The sequence below is a fragment of the Plecotus auritus genome, assembly GCF_963455305.1.
Source record: "Plecotus auritus genome assembly, chromosome: 5".
Lineage (NCBI taxonomy): Eukaryota > Metazoa > Chordata > Mammalia > Chiroptera > Vespertilionidae > Plecotus > Plecotus auritus.
Genome location: NC_137776.1, coordinates 13,436,913 through 13,455,682, shown reverse-complemented (window position 1 = coordinate 13,455,682; position 18,770 = coordinate 13,436,913). Strand labels below are relative to the sequence as shown.

Sequence of the window (18,770 nt, the reverse complement as noted above, 5' to 3'; positions counted from 1 at the left end):
TCTTAATAGAGATCACCATTACCATCATCAAATGGAAGTTTGGAATAATTTGCAGCCCTCTGAGATGTGCATTCGGGGTGTCCACAGCAACTAGGTGGTTTCCTTTCTCATTTTTACAACAGTGCTAAGTTTAATCACGACCTGTGTGCACTCTGATGCCTATGAAGGGCTGAGCTATGCAAGAAAATCGCTTGCAAATGTTTCTACGAACTTAGATTTATTTTGGCTCATCTGATCACCATATCCGCTCCTGAGTTTTGATATGGGGTGGAGTGAATCTGTCATTCACTTCTGCTTTATTATGACAGCTGGTACTATTTGGCAACTACCCTGTTCACATTAACCCTAAAAAACATTTTTTTTTACATTTAAAACGAAGACTGTGTCTATAATCAACTCCTGAGCAATTGGTTGAATAGTTTAAAATCACTTACCGAGACAATTCACTTATTCTGAATAAAACTGAAAAGCAAGTAAATTAAAAATGGCTTTGGCAGTTATTTTCTAAAAAATAAACTGGGCATTATTTGGTCACAGACCCCAATCAAAAGACTCCTAGTATATTTGGTATCTCCCCATCTTTGCCCTTTCAAAATTACTGCATATTAGGTTCAAATAATCCAGAATTTTTTTTTCCTCTTGAGAACATATTTTATTTATTTATTATTTATTTTTTATTGTCTAAAGTTTTACATGTCTCCTTTTTTCCCCAATTGACCACCCTCCCCCCAGCCATTCCCACCCTGAGCAAGCCTCCACCGCCCCAGTGTCTGTGTCCATTGGTCATGCTACTATGCATGCATACAAGTCGTTTGGTTGCTCTCTAATGCCCGCCCCCCATCCCGCTGTCCTCTACCATTTGTCTCTAGATTGATATATTCTTGTTCATCAAATTATGTTGATCATTATACCCCACAAATGAGTGAGATCATGTGATATTTATCTTTCTCCCACTGGCTTATTTCGCTTAGCATACTGTTCTCCAGTTCCATCCATGTTTTTGCAAATGTTAAAAGTTCCTTCTTTTTTATAGCGGCATAATATTCCATTGTGTAGATGTACCATGGTTTTTTAAATCCACTCATCTGCCGATGGGCACTTAGGCTGTTTCCAAATCTTAGCTATGGTGAATTGTGCTGCTAAGAACATAGGGGTGCATATATCCTTTCTGATTGGTATTTCTGGTTACTTGGGGTATAGTCCTGGGAGTGGGATTACTGGGTCAAATGGGAGTTCCATTTTTAACTTTTTTTTTTTTTAAATATATATTTTATTGATATTTTACAGAGAGGAAGGGAGAGGGATAGAGAGCTAGAAACATCGATGAGAGAGAAACATCGATCAGCTGCCTCCTGCACACCTCCCACTGGGGATGTGCCTGCAACCAACGTACATGCCCTTGACCGGAATCGAACCTGGGACCCTTCAGTCCGCAGGCTGACGCTCTATCCACTGAGCCAAACCGGCTTCGGCTATTTTTAACTTTTTGAGGAAGATAAATGATCCAATAAAAAAAATGGTTAAAAGATGTAAATAGACACTTTTTGAAAGAGGACATACAGAAGGCTGAAAACATGCTCAAAGACATTAATCATCCGAAAGATGCAAATCAAAACAACAATGAGATACCATCTCACACCTGTCAGAATGGCTATCCTCAACAAATCAGCAAAGTGCTGGCCAGGATGTGGAGAAAAAGGAACCCTCCTGCACTGCTGGTGGGAATGCAGACTGGTGCAGCCACTGTGGAAGACAGTACGGAGTTTCCTCAAAAAGTTAAAAATGGAACTCCTATTTGACCCAGAATATTTTATATACTGTTTTTGTCACTAAAGAAGAATCAAAGTCACAATTCAAATCTGTTAATGACTGGTAGAGAGACACCTGCCCAATTATGTTCTTGAAAAGGCAGTCCTTAACCCCAGCCTTTGTTTCTGTGGCTAGAGAGTTCATCCCATTATTTTAGCCACATCAAAAATAGGGCAAGGGCTAAACAAATATGTGTGATTTACAAAGGCATCCATATTTCAGTGATACAAAGCAAGCTGCCTAGTACTTAATGGGGACCGTATGTTTAGTTTTATTTCTTTTTTGTAACACTGAATGAAAATCCAATGTACTTAAGAGAAAAAGCTGAGAGACATAATCAAAGAGTCAAAAAAAATTCTAGAATTATGAATAAGTGCAAATCATTTTCTGATATGTTACAACAACACAATAGGTATGTATCAATTTTAACCATTATTCAGCATGTCAGTACAGTCTGTACTCTGTCCAGATCTTTAACTTCTAACAAAACGATCTGTACCAGTAGAAAAATTCAGCTGCAACTTCCTAGGAAATATTAATAGTGTTCTAAGATCATTGAGTGTGATCAAAATCCCAATTTCCTCCCTAATATTCTATTAGGATAATCTCCCACATTCTTTTAAAGAAAAACGGAATGGGGGAGGGGGGGAAAGAATGGTCTTCCTTTAGCTTTCCTCACTCTCTGGTCTGTGGTCATTAATGTCTACTCAATACCACCCTCAGTCATCTGTCTCTCCTGGGACAGTACTTTCAATTAAACCTTTTATTTCACCCAAGAATGCCTGTTCTGATTGACCACTGCACTTTTTATCTGTGGATTTATGATAATCTAATGCACATTTCCTCACAGGCAGAATGGCCTCATGAATCCTTATTGTTCTTATACCAGAAGAGAAGTGAAAAACAAAATTAGCTCCTGCGGAAGACAGGAAGGAAGCGGCATTTGTTTAACACTGCAAGAGGCCTTTCACTACCTGCCCAATGGCCTTGACCCTGGCCCCAATGTGCTGGCTGCCCTCGCCTGGCTGCTGTCCTCTGATAAGACTTGCCAATTCCCTCGAGTCATTGAGAGCCCAGGGTGAGAGGCAAAGTGATCTTTGGGTTACATTTTCAAAGGTTTGCGAAGGAAGTAAGACATTTACATGCTATCACTATTCTCTTCTGCAAGAAACCCTACAGGTTAAAGAAGAACCTCTGAACTGTTATCCAGCAGCAAAGGCTGGGCTTTTAAAAAAGCAAGCACCTTATGACCCAGTGATTCCATTTCCGGAAATATATCTGAAGAAACCTGAAATACCAATTCAAAAGAATATATGCACCCCTATGTTCATTGCAGCGCTACTTATAATAGCCAAGATTTGGAAGCAGCCCAAATGCCCATCAGTGGATGAGTGGATAAAAAAGCTGTGGTACATTTACACCATGAAATACTACTTAGCCATAAAAAAAGAAGGAAATCTAACCATTTGTGACAGCATGGATGGACCTATATTATGCTAAGTGAAATAAGCCAGTCAGAGAAAGACAAGTATCATATGATTTTACTTACATGTGTAATCTAATGAACAAAAGAAACTAACAAACATTATAGAAACAGACTCAAAGATACAGAGAACAGACTGATGGTTGTCAGAGGGGAGGAGGGGTAGAGGGCTAGGTAAAAAAGGTGAATGGATTAAGCAAAAAAAAAAAAAAAAAAAAAAAAAAAGAAAAGAAAAAATAACCTTCATAGACAGACAACATAGTGCCAGAGGGAAAGGGGGTGGGAGGAGGTAGAGATAAGGGTAAAGTGGGGATAAATGGTGATGGAAGGAGACTTGACTTTGGGTAGTGAACACAAAATACAATATATAGATGATGTATTATAGAATTGTACACTTGAGACCTGTATAATTTTATTAACTAATGTCACCTTGATAAATTCAATAAAAATCCATATACTTTAAAAACAAATAAATAAAATAAAAAAGTAAGCAACTAGCTTGTTTGTATCTATTTTGTCTTCACTTTCTTTCCAAATAGGATGCACATGATTTGGTTTCTATTTCAGAAGCACACAAATTATAGTGACATGTTATTAAATTAACCACCAAGAAAAATTACATATATATGTGTGTGTGTGTGTGTGTGTGTGTGTGTGTGTGTATATATATTACAATCATATTCAGTTAGGCAGCTGAAAGCAAGTGTATTTCTATCTCTTTATGATACAGGGAATAAGTCACTCTTATGTATATTGTCAAACATGAACAAGTTCAGCAGCCTTCATCTTTGTTTAATTTCCTTGAATGCCTACATAGCATATAAAATTGCCAAGTTAATAATTAATATTTATTTATATAATTTATTTACAACCTGTATAGTATCAAAGAGGAATTGAAGTGGCTTGCATTAATAATTACATTGAAAATATCTGCCAAGTTTTCAACAAGTTGCTAATGTTGACACACTCATATTTTTCCAATAAAAGAATCTAGAGCTCAGAGATTTTTTTTTTTTTTGCATAAAGGATAGCCCAAACCTTAATGAATAGTATTTGTAATTTATTCACATTTCTTTGTGTGTAATGCAAATTAGCTTTAAGTAAATTGACTGTGGAGAAAGTCAATTTCTAGTTAGAAAACAGGTTATCTTATATAATAAAAGGCTAATATGCAAACTGACCAAACGGCAGAACGACTGGTCGCTATGATGTGCAGTGACCACCAGGGGACAGACGTGCAATGCAGGAGCTGCCCTCTGGTGGTCAATGTGCTCCCATAGGGGGAGCGCCACTCAGCCAGAAGCCGGGCTCAAGGTTGGCGAGCACAGTGGTTGTGGTGGGAGCCTCTCCCACCTCTGTAGCAGCACTAAGGATGTCCGGCTGCCTGCTTAGGGCCGCTCCACAGGCCTAAGCCATCAGTCAGACATCCCCTGAAGGCTCCCGAACTGCGAGAGGGCGCAGGCTGGGCTGGGCTGAGGAACCACCTCCCCCGCCACCCCCCTGCTGCCCAGTGCACGGATTTTGGTTCTTGCAACTTGAACTTTTTTTTTTCTCAAAAAAAAAAAAAATGATGTGGTACAATTACACAACGGACTACTATGGAGGCAGTAAAAATTAAGGATCTCTTACCCTTTGAGAAAGCATGGAGGGACCTGGAGAGTATTTTGCTAAGTGAAATAAGCTAGTCAGAGAAAGACAAATACCACATGATCTCACTCATATGTGAAATCTAATGAACTACATAAACGGATGAACAAAATAGATCCAGAGACACAGAAGCATGGAACAGTCTGACAGATCTCAGAGGGAAGGGGGAAGGAAGGGCAGGAAGAGATTAACCAAAGAATTTATATGCATATATGCATAACCTGTGGACACAGACAATAGTGTGTTGAAGGTCCGGTGGGGGGGGGGGTGGGTACAGAGTGGAGGGGATCAATGGGGAAGAAAGGAATATCTGTAATACTTTCAATAATAAAGATAAATTAAAAAAAAAGAAAAGAACTGGTAAACTGAGCCTAGGTTTCAATTAGATAACAGATTTGTTTCCTTTAGAGTATTTCTAAAATATAATAGTAGGTAATAATTTACATTCTACTGGATGGGCTATATATAAGAATGTTCTATGGGAAAATACACCCAACCTTCCAATTTAGGAGAGGATGAACCCATTTGCTTTTTAGCTGGCTATGGAAGTAAAGTCTCTTATGGTACCCACAGCCCTGATGGTGTCAGGATTGCGTTAGAATAAGGGGTCCAAATGTGCCTATTTACTACTCTGGCAACAAACACCACAACAGCTGGAGAAAAAAAAAAAGTGGGCAGGAGAAATATCTGTTGGCAACTGGCTAGCTCTACATTTACTTAGGAGAAGGCACTCTACCTCAAATGCTCCCAAGGCATTCTGAAATGTGAAACAGACACTCAGAGGCAGACTCCTACTGCCCATTCATAGAGTACACAGATCAATCATAATTCAGGCACTGTCTGTATTGAGTGTCCTGCCAAGATTTGATGCACAGAAATTCAGAAAAGAGTATTTTGCATTAGGAAGAGATCTAAGAGACCATTTAATTCAATCCCCTCATTTTATAGACAAGGAGACTCCTCTCCTTACTTACTGTCAAATTACCTTTATTTTTGATAATTTAACTTCAGTGTTTATTTGTTTATCACTAACTACACAATCCAACTTCTACTCCTAGTCTCCAATCCAGATTGTGGGTGTTGTCGACATAAGAAACTTCCCATAGAGAATTTTTAAGAGTTTATTTGAGTCATGGCCAGTCCTCACAACAATCAGCCTGAGGGCCAATCCCTCCCATTGATGTACCAACACAAGATATTCAAAGTGATGAAAAATGAATAAGAAAACAAGACTTAATTATATGCAGAATCTAAAGAGCAAAATAAACAAACAAAACAAAAACAAACTCATAAAGAGAACGTTTTAATGGCTGCCACATGGAAGGGGGTGAGGAGAGAGGAGAAAAATGGGAAGGGAGTATGATGTACACATTACCAGTTATAGTAACAGTCACCATGAAGGCATAAGGAATATAAAGTACAGCATAAGGAATATGGTCACCAGAACTGTTAATAACTACGTATGGTGTCAGATGGATATTAGTGTTATCAGGGTGATTACTTTGTAAGTTATATAAATTTCTAATCACTATGTTGTACGCCCAAAAGTGAAATAATATTGTATGTCAACTGTAATAAAAAATATTAAAAAAAAGAAAGAATGAGGCAGAAGTGACATTGTGCAACTTGCCCTTGAGAGCCCTTGCGTCTCATGCTTTTGCTTGAGAATGTCAGGCAATGAAGCCAGACCAGCCTTCTGGAGGATGAGGAATCACATGAAGGAGAACCAATGTGCCCCACCCAAGAGCTAGTGACAACCGACAGCCACGTCAGGGAGGTAAGCTACATGAATAAGCCCAAACACTGAACTTGTCAACAGGTAACTTATGAACACAGGGCATCAAATGGATCTTAAATTTACACGTAATGGCATTTCTACATTAGCCATAGACATGGTCCTGTGATAGACTTGTAAATTTTGCCCAGGTGATGGTGTAAGCTGCCAACAATATCACTACTTTAACTAAAATGTTTCTTTCCTCTACTCTCCCTTTTCCTCAGTTTTCCTTCATCTTGCCTCATGCTTCTCCATATCCCTAGAAGTGTTTTCTCACTTTGCTTCTTTGAATCCATCCATAGCCCAGAGTCAACATAAATGAAATGTTGACTTGTGGATTTCTTCTTTTTAAAAAATATTTTTATTTATTGATTTGAGAGAGAAACATCGATTTGTTGTTCCACTTATTTATGTATTCATTGGTTGATTCTTGTATGTGTTCTGACTAGGAGCAGAATCTGCAACCTTGTTGTATCAGGACAATGCTCTAACCAACTGAGCTATCTGGTTAGCACCTGGATTTCTTCTTTTTATTTTTTAGTGAACTTCTATTTCACTATCAACCTCCTCTCAGCTTTTTCCTTAAATATGTGCACTATTTCCCTCCTATCAGCGTTCTCCTCAGATGATAGGAACTATGTCATATTCTTACCTGGTTTCTCTAATGGCATTTAGCAAATGCCTACAAGTTCCTGATTTAATACATCTTAAAATACACACTTTATGGTACAGCAGCTAGCACAAATAAATGTTTAGTCAGCATTTGATCAGCTAAACTGGAAATAGGTGTTTGGTAAATATTTGTGGAACAATCAGGTCTTGTTATCATCAATGAGGACCCAGAAATAAAGTGACATGGAGGCCCAAGAAGACAGTTCTCCTGAACATCAACCTTTTTCTGGGAATCACGGAAGAGAAGCATTCATCTCCAGGATGGAGGGCAAGCAAGTCACAGATGATATACTGGTTGGGTGTTTTCGTGCTTTTCCATTTGGGGTTTCTTTGTTTGTTTCTGTGTGTGTTCTCCCTTAAGTGGGAAGTCAAGGGTCTGTAGATGAAATATGTAGCTGCTGAGAAGGAGAGAAGGGAGGGGTGAGCCCTCTGTGTCAGGCTGAAAGCTGTAACTCACCTGCAGGGTTTAGTCAAGGCCCACAGCTCCATAAATCAACAGCCACCAGCTCCAATACATGGAGGAGCAAAAGTAGGTTTATAGTTGCTCATATGAAAAAGAATACAAATATTAATAAATAACAATACAAGAGTAAACTGTGTTTCGTGTACTCACAACTGTAAGCCTACTTTTGCCCGACCCTGATTTAGGCGAAAATGACTACCACGGGATTTGTTGTTCTTGGGGATATTTTTGCCATTCTATTACCATCTTCATCTACCACGTGGCATTTCAATGTAATTTAATACGATGTGCTATTACCTTCCTCTTCATTACCATCCGACATCTTAATGTAATGTAGGAATAAATAGATTCTGCAGTTGATAAATATCATATTGAGTATTAGTCTTTTCCAGAAAGGCAAAATGGCACGTCAGAAGCAAGAAAGAGAAGAAGAGAGGAAGGAAAAGGAGAGAAAGAGGAAATAGAAGAAAACTGAAATAACACTTCAAGCTGTTAACAATGCTTTCTTAGATCCCGAGCCTATAAAAATGCAAAGAATTAATTAAGGAAAGACTAGTGATAAAAGTCCTTCATATAACTCAATAAGTGGTCAGGAAACATAATTGAACTCGTCTGTAATCGAATATCCTGCCATCCAGTGGATTTAAGGAAGAGTAAACTTAAAGAGACATAACAATATTAAATGTCTTTTGTCTTTTTAACATTCGTGATAAAGCAGTCTTTATTGGAAAGAGAACCGGGCTGTGGTGGGACTTCTATGAGGCAGCCACAGGAACAGAATAGTCTGTGATTTGTACTTGGGCATCTTAATTTAAATAATTACAATATCTTAAATAAAAATGAATCTTAACTCCTTCTGTGTTTTATTATATCTGACAAGTTCAGTAAAAGGGCACCTACTTACTGGTGCATTATGTGTCATATGCTCTGCACATTCATTAAAAATAACGAGAGCATATTTAAAAGTCCTTGCCCAGAGAATCTTTGGGGATGGAGCATGGGAAGAGGTAAGTGGCAACAGATTGTTATTTAAGCATCTATCTCTGTTTTATCAGCCTTCAGGAAAAAAATAAAGGAGCATGATTAAGCTGATATTCTTTAATGATAAAGATCACACATTTTCCTGAAAAGCAGGCAGATGAAACATGCTCAGACCTCTAAGTGTACTTTCAAAATCAAGTGGACTGTAGTGGCAGTTCCACATGTGTGGTATTTACTTTGATAACAGCTGGAAAAGTCAACCACAATCAATTAAGGCGGTACTTTCTTCCCTTTAATCTTTAAACATCCTTTACAAAATGAATGCGTTTCCTTATCTTACACCAAATGTACCTTAGCAAATGCACAGATCACAGGCATAGAGGTAATTAAGCAAATCAAGGTCTTCCCCCGAGTTTTGTAACCACCTTCTTATCCAGCTGCTATGTATCAACAGCTGGCATGAATTACTGGTAACATTTGGCTAACTGAATAAGAAGAAGAATAGAGTGTGTGGTTGATCACACTCTTACTTTTCCCTAGCTGTTTAAACATGTATATTTGAAAACTTCTTGTGTGTTTTTCTCAGCCTTCAGAAGCCTAATCATGGCCAGAGTGGCCACTAATAAGACATATTTCTTGTGCCATGAGACTACGGCTGTATCTCACGGCTCTTCGGCCTTACCGTAACTTTGCAGGAGAATGTAATTACGCCCTGGTCCTCTGAAATGTCAAGAGAGCTTCCCTTTAGCATGGAGCGCTCCTCCTTCCACCACCTTCCACCCTCCAACAAAACCAGGCTTGTGATAAAGGCCATTAAGTATTTTCCTTCTGACACCTGGAAGCCATACAACCAGGCAAAGCGGCCAGCACTTCCTCCATCTGTTTTAATAATGCTGAACCAGAGCATTTATCATCATCCATTTTACCAAGACTAGATTTTGCTGACAAGGCTTCAGTAAAATTCTTTCAGGTATAAGTACTTCCCAGGGAGTAGCAAATGACTATTAATCCCTCAGCCTTGTGGGTTATTGAACGCATTCAAAAAACTGGCAGAGATTGAGGACCTAGAATCTCCATGCAGAGCACAAGTGAGAGCAGGCATGATGCTTATCTCGGTGAGGTGGAAGTCTTACTTAGAAAATGTTTCTGATTTTGACAAACAATGTACATTTTGAAAAGGGCCAATACCTCCGTGCCCCATTTGTCCTATCTAAAAAACAACAACAACAAAATAAATGAAATAAATGGGAAAAACTAAGCATAGTTGGTTTGTGATAGAAAATGAGGATCACTTTCTTAGGAGCTTTATATAATCTTTGCCGTGAGTTCAACCACAGTATGTGGGGGATGGTAGGGTATGGTCCGTGTAAAGAGGCCAATGGAGCATCCCTTACATTCTAGCATCCCATGTTGAAAATAAAGGGGAAGGGAGAAGGGAAATTTGTGTGGCTGCAGACAAATACCAATAACACAATCTTTTAAGCTTCCCTATAAAGACCTCCTCTGGTAAGTGTCTAAATCTACAAGTTACAAGGTGGCATGTAACACATTTGGAGCACAATCAAATGGAGTGTGAAAATTTTAAAGCACAATCGAATGGGCCTGAAAAAGTCAAGTACAATTGAGTTTGCCTACATGAATCAGGTGTAATTGAGTTGAGTAACTGGATTGTGCTCAGCATTGGCCCTTAGCCAAAATGAGAGCACGTGGCCAAAGAGACACGGGGCTTAAACTTCTCAGCATGTTTTCCACAGAGCAAGACATGTTTGCAGACTATAGAGAGATAAAGTTGAAAATGTGATTACTGAAGCTAGTCAACTGCAGTCACTAAGTTACCCTGTAGTACCTATGCTGTTGCAATGGAACCACTATTCCAATGCTTCTCAACCTTGAGTGAGCCCAGAAGCATCTGGAGCGCTTGTTAAAATACCTCTTTGAGCCCCATCCTTAGAGTTTTCCATTTCTTTGCTCAGAAGGGCGACTGAGAATTTGCATGTCTATGAAGGTCCCAGGTGATACTGCACTGCTGGTCTAAGACCACACTTTGAGAGCCACTGTTCTCACAAGTTATTGTAGCCAAAGATTGAAGCATTCAAAATACTTTTAATACTTTAAAATACCTCTAATATTTTTAAATGTGAGGTAATAATACTTTCCCATATCTTTACAAGTAGACTGTACTAGATTATGCAAATGTTCTGATAATTTAAACTGTCTAAATTGTCATTTATATGCAATATTAACTATCCCTACTCTGTCATGTGTTGCTGTAATTAAAGATTGCTAATGCCCTGAAATCTGAGAAAATCTGTATATATTTTTATTTGGTTTAAATGGACAATGTTAGATAAAGGTTAGGTATAGATTAGGGGTAACAGTCTGTTTAGCAATACATTTTTTAATCTTCTGTCATCTGCTTTAACAATGCAGAGCTTTCATTTATTCCAGTGGTTCTCAACCTTCCTAATGCCACGACCCTTTAATACAGTTCCTCATGTTGTGGTGACCCCCAACCATAAAATTATTTTCATTGCTACTTCATAACTGTAATTTTGCTACTGTTATGAATCGTAATGTAAATATCTGTGTTTTCTGATGGTCTTAGGCGACCCTGCTAGCGGTTCTCAACCTGTGGGTCGCGACCTGTGGGTTGAGAACCCAGTGCTCAGTACTATTCAATAACCGGTCGCGACCTGTGGGTTGAGAACTGCTGCTGTAGAGCCTAAGACCATCGGAAAACACAGATATTTACATTACGATTCATAACTAGCAAAATTACAGTTATGAAGTAGCAACGAAAATAATTTTATGGTTGGGGGTCACCACAACATGAGGAACTGTATTAAAGGGTCACGGCATTAGGAAGGTTGAGAACCACTGATTTATTCAGTCAACAAATATTTACTGAGCACATAGCGTGCACCAGGCACAGGAAATAACAGGAGTTAACATTCTTTGAGATTTACCATGTGTTAGCATCTATGCTCAGCTAATTCTCACAATTATGTGTTGTTATTATCACTTGACAGATAAGGAAATTGAGGCACTGAGAGGTGAACAGGATAGGAAAGCAGGGATTCGCATTCAGGCCATGAGACTCCCAAACCTGGGCTCTTAACTGCTACTTCTCTATAGTTTTTAAGGTCTACATGAGAAAATTTAGCAATGAGTGATTCAGGGGCATGATGAGGGGAGGCCTGAATATGAATGGAAAACAAAATGGGGCTCCATAACCAACACCTGGGCTTTTGCGGAAGCTGTGACCAAGAAAGGGACCTGGAGGTAGATATCTTAAGCTGTGAGTGAAAGGGAAGGGAAGGGGTGTCCTAGACAGGGGGGAGGCTCTTAGCAAATGTTTGGCAAGGAGAGGGCCCTGGTAACATTTAAACTGGTGAGAAGCGTTTGGGATGGCTAGAGAGCAAGAAGGAAAATATGCTGACATCCCAGAGCCATAGACCAGTGTGAAATCCATGAAAGGAATACAATTCTAAGGACAGAATAATTGTTTTTTTCCTCCAAACCAACCTATACATCTCTTAATGCTATCCCTAAACATCCAAAGTCAAAACTTTGGAATTATTGATATTTCTTACTCTGTCACCCCAACATCTATCAAACGCCCAAATTAAAGTTTTCTACCTTCATTTCTCTCTCAATCACCAATGGGTCGGAAACCCTAACTGCACACTTAGTGTTCCGCATTCAGATGAGCAATGGTGATAACAATAACATTTGTTGAATCCCATTCTGTGTCCTATTCTAAGTGCTTTACATGCATCTCATTTAATGCAAAGAGACTCTTAAGTTGACAATAGTCTGATCCCTATATTAGGGATGAGAAATGGGGGCTCCAGGGGATATCTTAAGCCATTCAGCCAATCAGTAGATGGGAATCAAACAGGCAATCTTTTAATGCATGAGACGATGCCCAAACAACTAAGCAACACCAGCCAGGGCAAAGTCTGTTGTGTTTTCTTTCGAAGGTTTCCTTGGTTCCCAACTTTGAATCACTGCAACACTTTACTTGCCCAATTTCATCAACTCATCATTTTTCTTTTCTTTCTGGGCTAGAAGCTCCCCTAGGACAGAAGCACATTTTATTAGAATAAACCTCTGAAGTTCATGTTGCAGAGCCTTGACTGGGATTAAACACAAATTGGTTGACTGGAAATACAGTAAGAAGGAAATGGAAATTATTATAGAGGAAAGCAGAAATGGAGACTATATCTCAGCACAGACTCCATCTTAAGTCACTAGAACTGTGTCACTAGAAGAATCCATAAAATATAGCAGCGAATCTTGATTTTTGTATAACTTAAATTTCAAAATATAACCCAGGGACTTTGGTTTACATAGAAAAATCATTCTAAAATCATTCTTTAATTTCTGCTACTTATCCACAATAGCTGCTATAATATTCACTCTTCCTTAAGTACCTTGGTTAATTAAGCATGGAATCATTTGAATCCAATAGCCAAAGGGAGTACAATAATATATCAGTTAAATGAGGTTCATCTGAAATTTCAAACAAAATTTCTTGCATGATTTATGATGTTCAATAATTTGACATTTGAAGATGCGAATTTTTCACTTAAGAAGACAGAGAAAACCAGGAACGAACTGGGTCCACATGTCATTGGCTGAGGTGGTCCCAGGGACTGGTGAATAGGAAGTGCTGAAATACTCCAAGCACAGCAGCTATGATGGGAGCCTCACACGTGTGTGCATCACTTTTTTTTTTTTTTCTCAGCAAGAGCACTATTCCTAAGTGAAGGTCAAATCAGCATGACAAGCATGGCCGACTTCTGGATCTCAATCCCGCCAGGCAGGAGCAACTTGCTTCTTTGAAATAAAGTCAATGCCACTTGCAGAGACTGTCATTTAATAGCAGGCACACTTGGCAGGTAGAAATTATAAATACATTGGAAATTTTCTCAGCGGGTTTTACCCACCAGGGATTGCTGTGATTTTCAGGATAATTTAAAGATAAGGCAGTAGGTCAGAATATGAAATGTTAAAGAGTTTAACAAAAAATGGCAGAATATTCCTTTCTCCTCAAGAAATGAAAGAAGACGTATACATACATACATACCTACATGCACACATAGGCCATAACATAGTGTCGCTCTCTCTCTCTGAAGCTCTTAAAAAAAATAAAGGCATGGAATAAAGATAAAACCTTCAGTTTTTCAGGATCTTTCCTAAATGGAAAGATGGCTTCGTCCCACACTTTGCATGAACATAAAAAAAAAAAAAATTAAAAAAAATTCTGGTCTCAGGGATGGAAAAGAACTTGTAGACTAGTCTGTCACTGAACAGACCAAACAAACCACCGATTAAGTAGCATAGTTTTCATTTCAAGTGCAGACGCAGACACAGCAGTTTCCCCTCCGATTCTATTACCAACACTAATCTCCAAGTTCCTTCTGCAAAAATGTTCCTTATGTGAACACCTCTTTAATAAACTCTCACCCTGTCAGGGGGCGAGGAGATCAAAGGATCTTTTGGGCTGGGATTCTGGAAGGATTATCTCGGAGGCACAGTTCTTTTGGTAAAGATACCAGGAAGAGCTAAATAGTTGTAATGTTATTACATAAATTCCTCTCATTTGATTTTTAACCCAGCTTGCCACAAATGGAAAGAAGGTTGGCTATATGTGCTGCTAACTTTGTGATACTAACCAACGGCTCTGGAAGGAGGACATGGCCCAGCCAATGTTCAGCACACATCTCTTATGTGGCAGGCAGGAGAAACGACCAGGAAATGGATGCCAAGGCCTTTGGGCGTGACAGAGGGTCATATCCGAGAGGCCATCCTATATCGGGGCTTCCTGTATCACTGCTGACCACACGGTCCCCTGACTGTAAGTGTTAAGACTTGACAATAAGCTAGTGATAACAAGGAAACAAGGAAGATTTAACTGTCAGAAAACAGGCAGAGCTGTGCTGTCGAAAGGGTATCGAGCTTCTGAAATAGCAAGGCTTAACAAAAGGGAGAGGACAGCTTCTCAGAAAAGAAAACAATAAACACAGTTTGTTGTCTTCAAAGGAGATAGAACAAGACAAAGGCAGGAAGTGCTGTCCTTCCTTCACCCTGCCACATTTTCAATGGGAAGTCAAGTGTGCACATCAGTCACAAGAAGGGAGAAGAGGCCGAAGCGATACCATCTTCAGTTTTTATTTGGAAGGAAAATACAAAGATCTATCACAAAGAACAGTGTTCTTCATTTCGCTCTTTCGACTAGTCTAGTGCACGCGGCACTATGAAGTCATTCCCATGGAAACACTCCTGTGCATGCCAAGCATGACCCCTCTTGAAACTTGCTGCATGGTTCATGCTCCTTGGCACCTAAGGCAGGCCTCCGGGCTGGAAAGAGAATGCTATCCCACAGTTCTCCAAAACAAAGGTTCCGGGTCCACATTACTTAGGTGCTTCTAAGCCTCAAAGGCCCTTGCTTTGCTGTGGTTACGAAGAATATTGTACATACTTGGATAGTTAGAAGTCAAATATTTTTAAAAGAGTCGAGATGATTTGCCAGGGAATTCTAAGAGGATGGATACTAACCATATGCCCTCCAAATTTTGTATAAAACTAAAAACAATGAGAACAAATAATTTATTTGCACTCAATCTTGTCGTTGCACAATTAATTTAATATGTTCTCTGGTGGGCTCAGGCTATGATGTCACTTTCTGGGATAGAAATCAAATTTTGCTAAATTCTATTAAATGAAAATGAAATAATATATGCAGGCTGTCCTGAATTATGGACTTGGTTGGTTATAAAACTTGTTTGCAATTCTGTATTTTGGATACCAAAATTACATTTTAAAATAATAAAAAAAATCAATGTTTGAAATAGTGGTTAATACCAGGCAAAACTGCATACATTTATTTACTCCACAATGAATCTAAAGTATAGTATTATGTTAATAGTGGCTACAGAAGTAGTAATGTACAAGAAGAAATAATTATAGCTAACATACATCAATAACTTATAATCGGCCATAAAGTAGGCTAAAAGCTTTGCATGTATTATCTCTTTTAATCCTCACAAAAACCTGAGGATACAGACGAGGAAAGTGAGCCTCAGAATGATATGGTGACCAGCTCTAGATCACACAGTAAGCACGGAATACAGACTTTGAGGACAGGGAGTTGAACTCCAGAGATGACACTACGTGTTAAGAAACTTAGGCTTCTAGTTCCTGCTCCTTGTGGGGACCTGCACAGGTTACTCAATAACAACAAGCCTGTTTTCTCAACTGAAAATTAGAGCTGGACTCACGACTCTTCCAGCTCCCTTTAGTCTGAAAATTCCATTATTCCATTTGTTACATTCCACATGTAATTGCCTTTGATTGAAAATGTATTCAGAGTTTCAAATTGGGATAGATTCAACATCCTTCCCCCCCTTACCTGGTGGAAGAGGGAGCTTATAGGAAGGAGGACTTAGGAGTGGGGAGTGGGAATGCTAGAGGACACATGGGGAAGGGGAAGGGCATAGGGACTGTTAGATGGGGAACCAGGGGCATGTGAGGGTTTGAGTTTCCAGTTGGAGCTCTGTCATTTGTTTCTTTTGCATGCACAGGGGCCGACTGGGAAGTTTCTCTTTCTATATAGGGTTTTGCTCCTTCCAGGACCCTATTCAACAGAACACACAGATAAAACGCCTTTTCTTGTTCTCCTGTCCCTGAAACAAGTACTGCCTAATCCCACTGAGGTTTTCTGAGTTTTTATCTCCAGTAACCAAAGAACTGGACAGGAAATGAAGGGCTTCCTGCCATGTACACATGCGGCCCCCTTCTTATTGTTTTTATCCACTTAAACTTTTGTAGCAAAAGACTAAGATGTTGGGATAAATAAAGGATCGAAGGAAAAATCTATCTAAATTTTAGGGGGGGAAATTTAGACTCCAAGTTTCTTCAGTATTTCTCTTTAGGAAAAGTAAGGAGCTTCAGCAAGGAGATGAGATAAAAATTCCAGATTCTTCTTCCAAAATGCTTGGATATAGGAGTCAAGTAGAGGAAAGGAGGTGGGGAGTGCTGTCTCTGTGGTTTATGCCACTAATTAAGATGGTGGGAAAGGGCCCTAACAGGTTTGGCTCAGTGGATAGAGCGTCAGCCTGCGGACTGAAGGGTCCCAGGTTCGATTCCGGTCAAGGGCATGTACCTTGGTTGCGGGCACATCCCCAGTGGGAGGTGTGCAGGAGGCAGCTGATCGATGTTTCTCTCCCATCGATGTTTCTGGCTCTCTACCCCTCTCCTTTCCTCTCTGTAACAAATCAATAAAATATATTTAAAAAAAAAAAAAGATGGTGGGAAAGGACTGCCAAAGGACCGCCTTTCCAGCATTATTTTTGTGGCAGGAGTTTCCTTTCAATTATTCCTTCTCTTTCCCATCATCTTATACATTTGTCTTTTTGCCCTGTTGTATGCTTTGGGAAGACTTATAGGGAAATAGGAAAAGGAAGAAGAATTAGTGGCATAAACCACAAAGACGGCACTCCCCACCTCCTTTGCCCTTATTGAGTTTGTACCAAAACAAGTAGTTGGAAGTGATAATGTTCCAAGAACTTTCTAACTGTGGGAGCTGTCCAAGAAGGGAATGGGCTATATAAAATATTGGAACAGAGCCTGCCTCATCATCTGCCTAAGATACTCTCAGGAAAAATCCTCACATTGACAAGGTGATCAGACTAGATAACCTTTACGGTATGTACTCTGAGCCTAATCTTCTGTATATGAGTTTATATTCATGTTTGAATAGACAGCCTTGCTGAATCACCTCTCTCATATATTAATGCTCATTATTACCGGCCAAAGGACCGCCTTTCCAGCATTATTTTTGTGGCAGGAGTTTCCTTTCAATTATTCCTTCTCTTTCCCATCATCTTATACATTCGTCTCTTTGCCCTGTTGAATGCTTTGGGAAGATTTATAGGGAAATAGGAAAAGGAAGAAGAATTAGTGGCATAAACCACAAAGACAGCACTCCCCACCTCCTTTAAGGTCAAAAATGAGTTTTATTTTTGCATCTCCAGAACCTCCTATTTAGTGCACAGCAGATGCTCAATAAATTGTTAACTTAATGCAAAAGTAAATTAATGAATATAAACTATCTAAAGAAACAGATTAAGACTACTTTCTAATCTATACAATAACTCTTTACATATCTGGTAACAATTATGATATGTCCTAAACTTTCTCTTTCTCAAGCTAACTAACCTCAATTTTCTCAACTAGCCCTCTGTTGATCTAACTCTGGGAACCTATTATATTACGCATATGTGCTTTTGTAATTTCTTATATAGATCCAAAGGAAATAAAATAAAAACCAAAGGGTAATAAAAATCCTCTTATCACATCTATTCCTCTTTGTTATTAGCTATAAAAAGTCATTTGAAGATTCTATATAGCCTTTTCAAATATATCAATAATAAAATATAAAATTTGTGTTCATTGTAAAAAAGTGAGAAAATAAAATTCTCTCATAATTCAAGCTATTCAGGTACATCTCCTTTCAGTTATTTTTAAAATGTAATTTGATCATACCACACAGATCATTTTATACGCTGCTCTTTAACTTAATAATATACTATAAACGTTTTCTCATGTTATTATCAATTCTTCACAGAGACTACTTAAAGTACTTATATTTCCTTAGAAGCTTCCAGTTATTTACCCAACCAATACCTTATGGTTGTATAGAACACAATATATCACTACAATAAATAGGACTTAGGAAAAAAATAAATGATACGAATGTTTCTCACATATTTGCTAATCAGTTTAGGAGAGATTACCAGAGGTATAGTTCGAAAGGTATACAGTTCAAGAGGTATACATTTTTAATAAGACTTGTGAAATACTCTCCCTCTAGCTACCTTTCTTAGCCCTCAAGACTAGGTCAAATTCCCTTATTATTTGTTACTGCAGCA

The 18,770-nt window shown here is 38.8% G+C and overlaps 1 protein-coding gene across 1 annotated transcript in view; it reads right to left on the bottom strand.

Annotated features, from left to right (window-relative positions):
* Window positions 1-18,770, bottom strand: part of PARD3B (par-3 family cell polarity regulator beta) — a 925,380-nt gene that overhangs the window by 416,360 nt on the left and 490,250 nt on the right. The gene's annotated exons all lie outside the window — the stretch shown is intronic.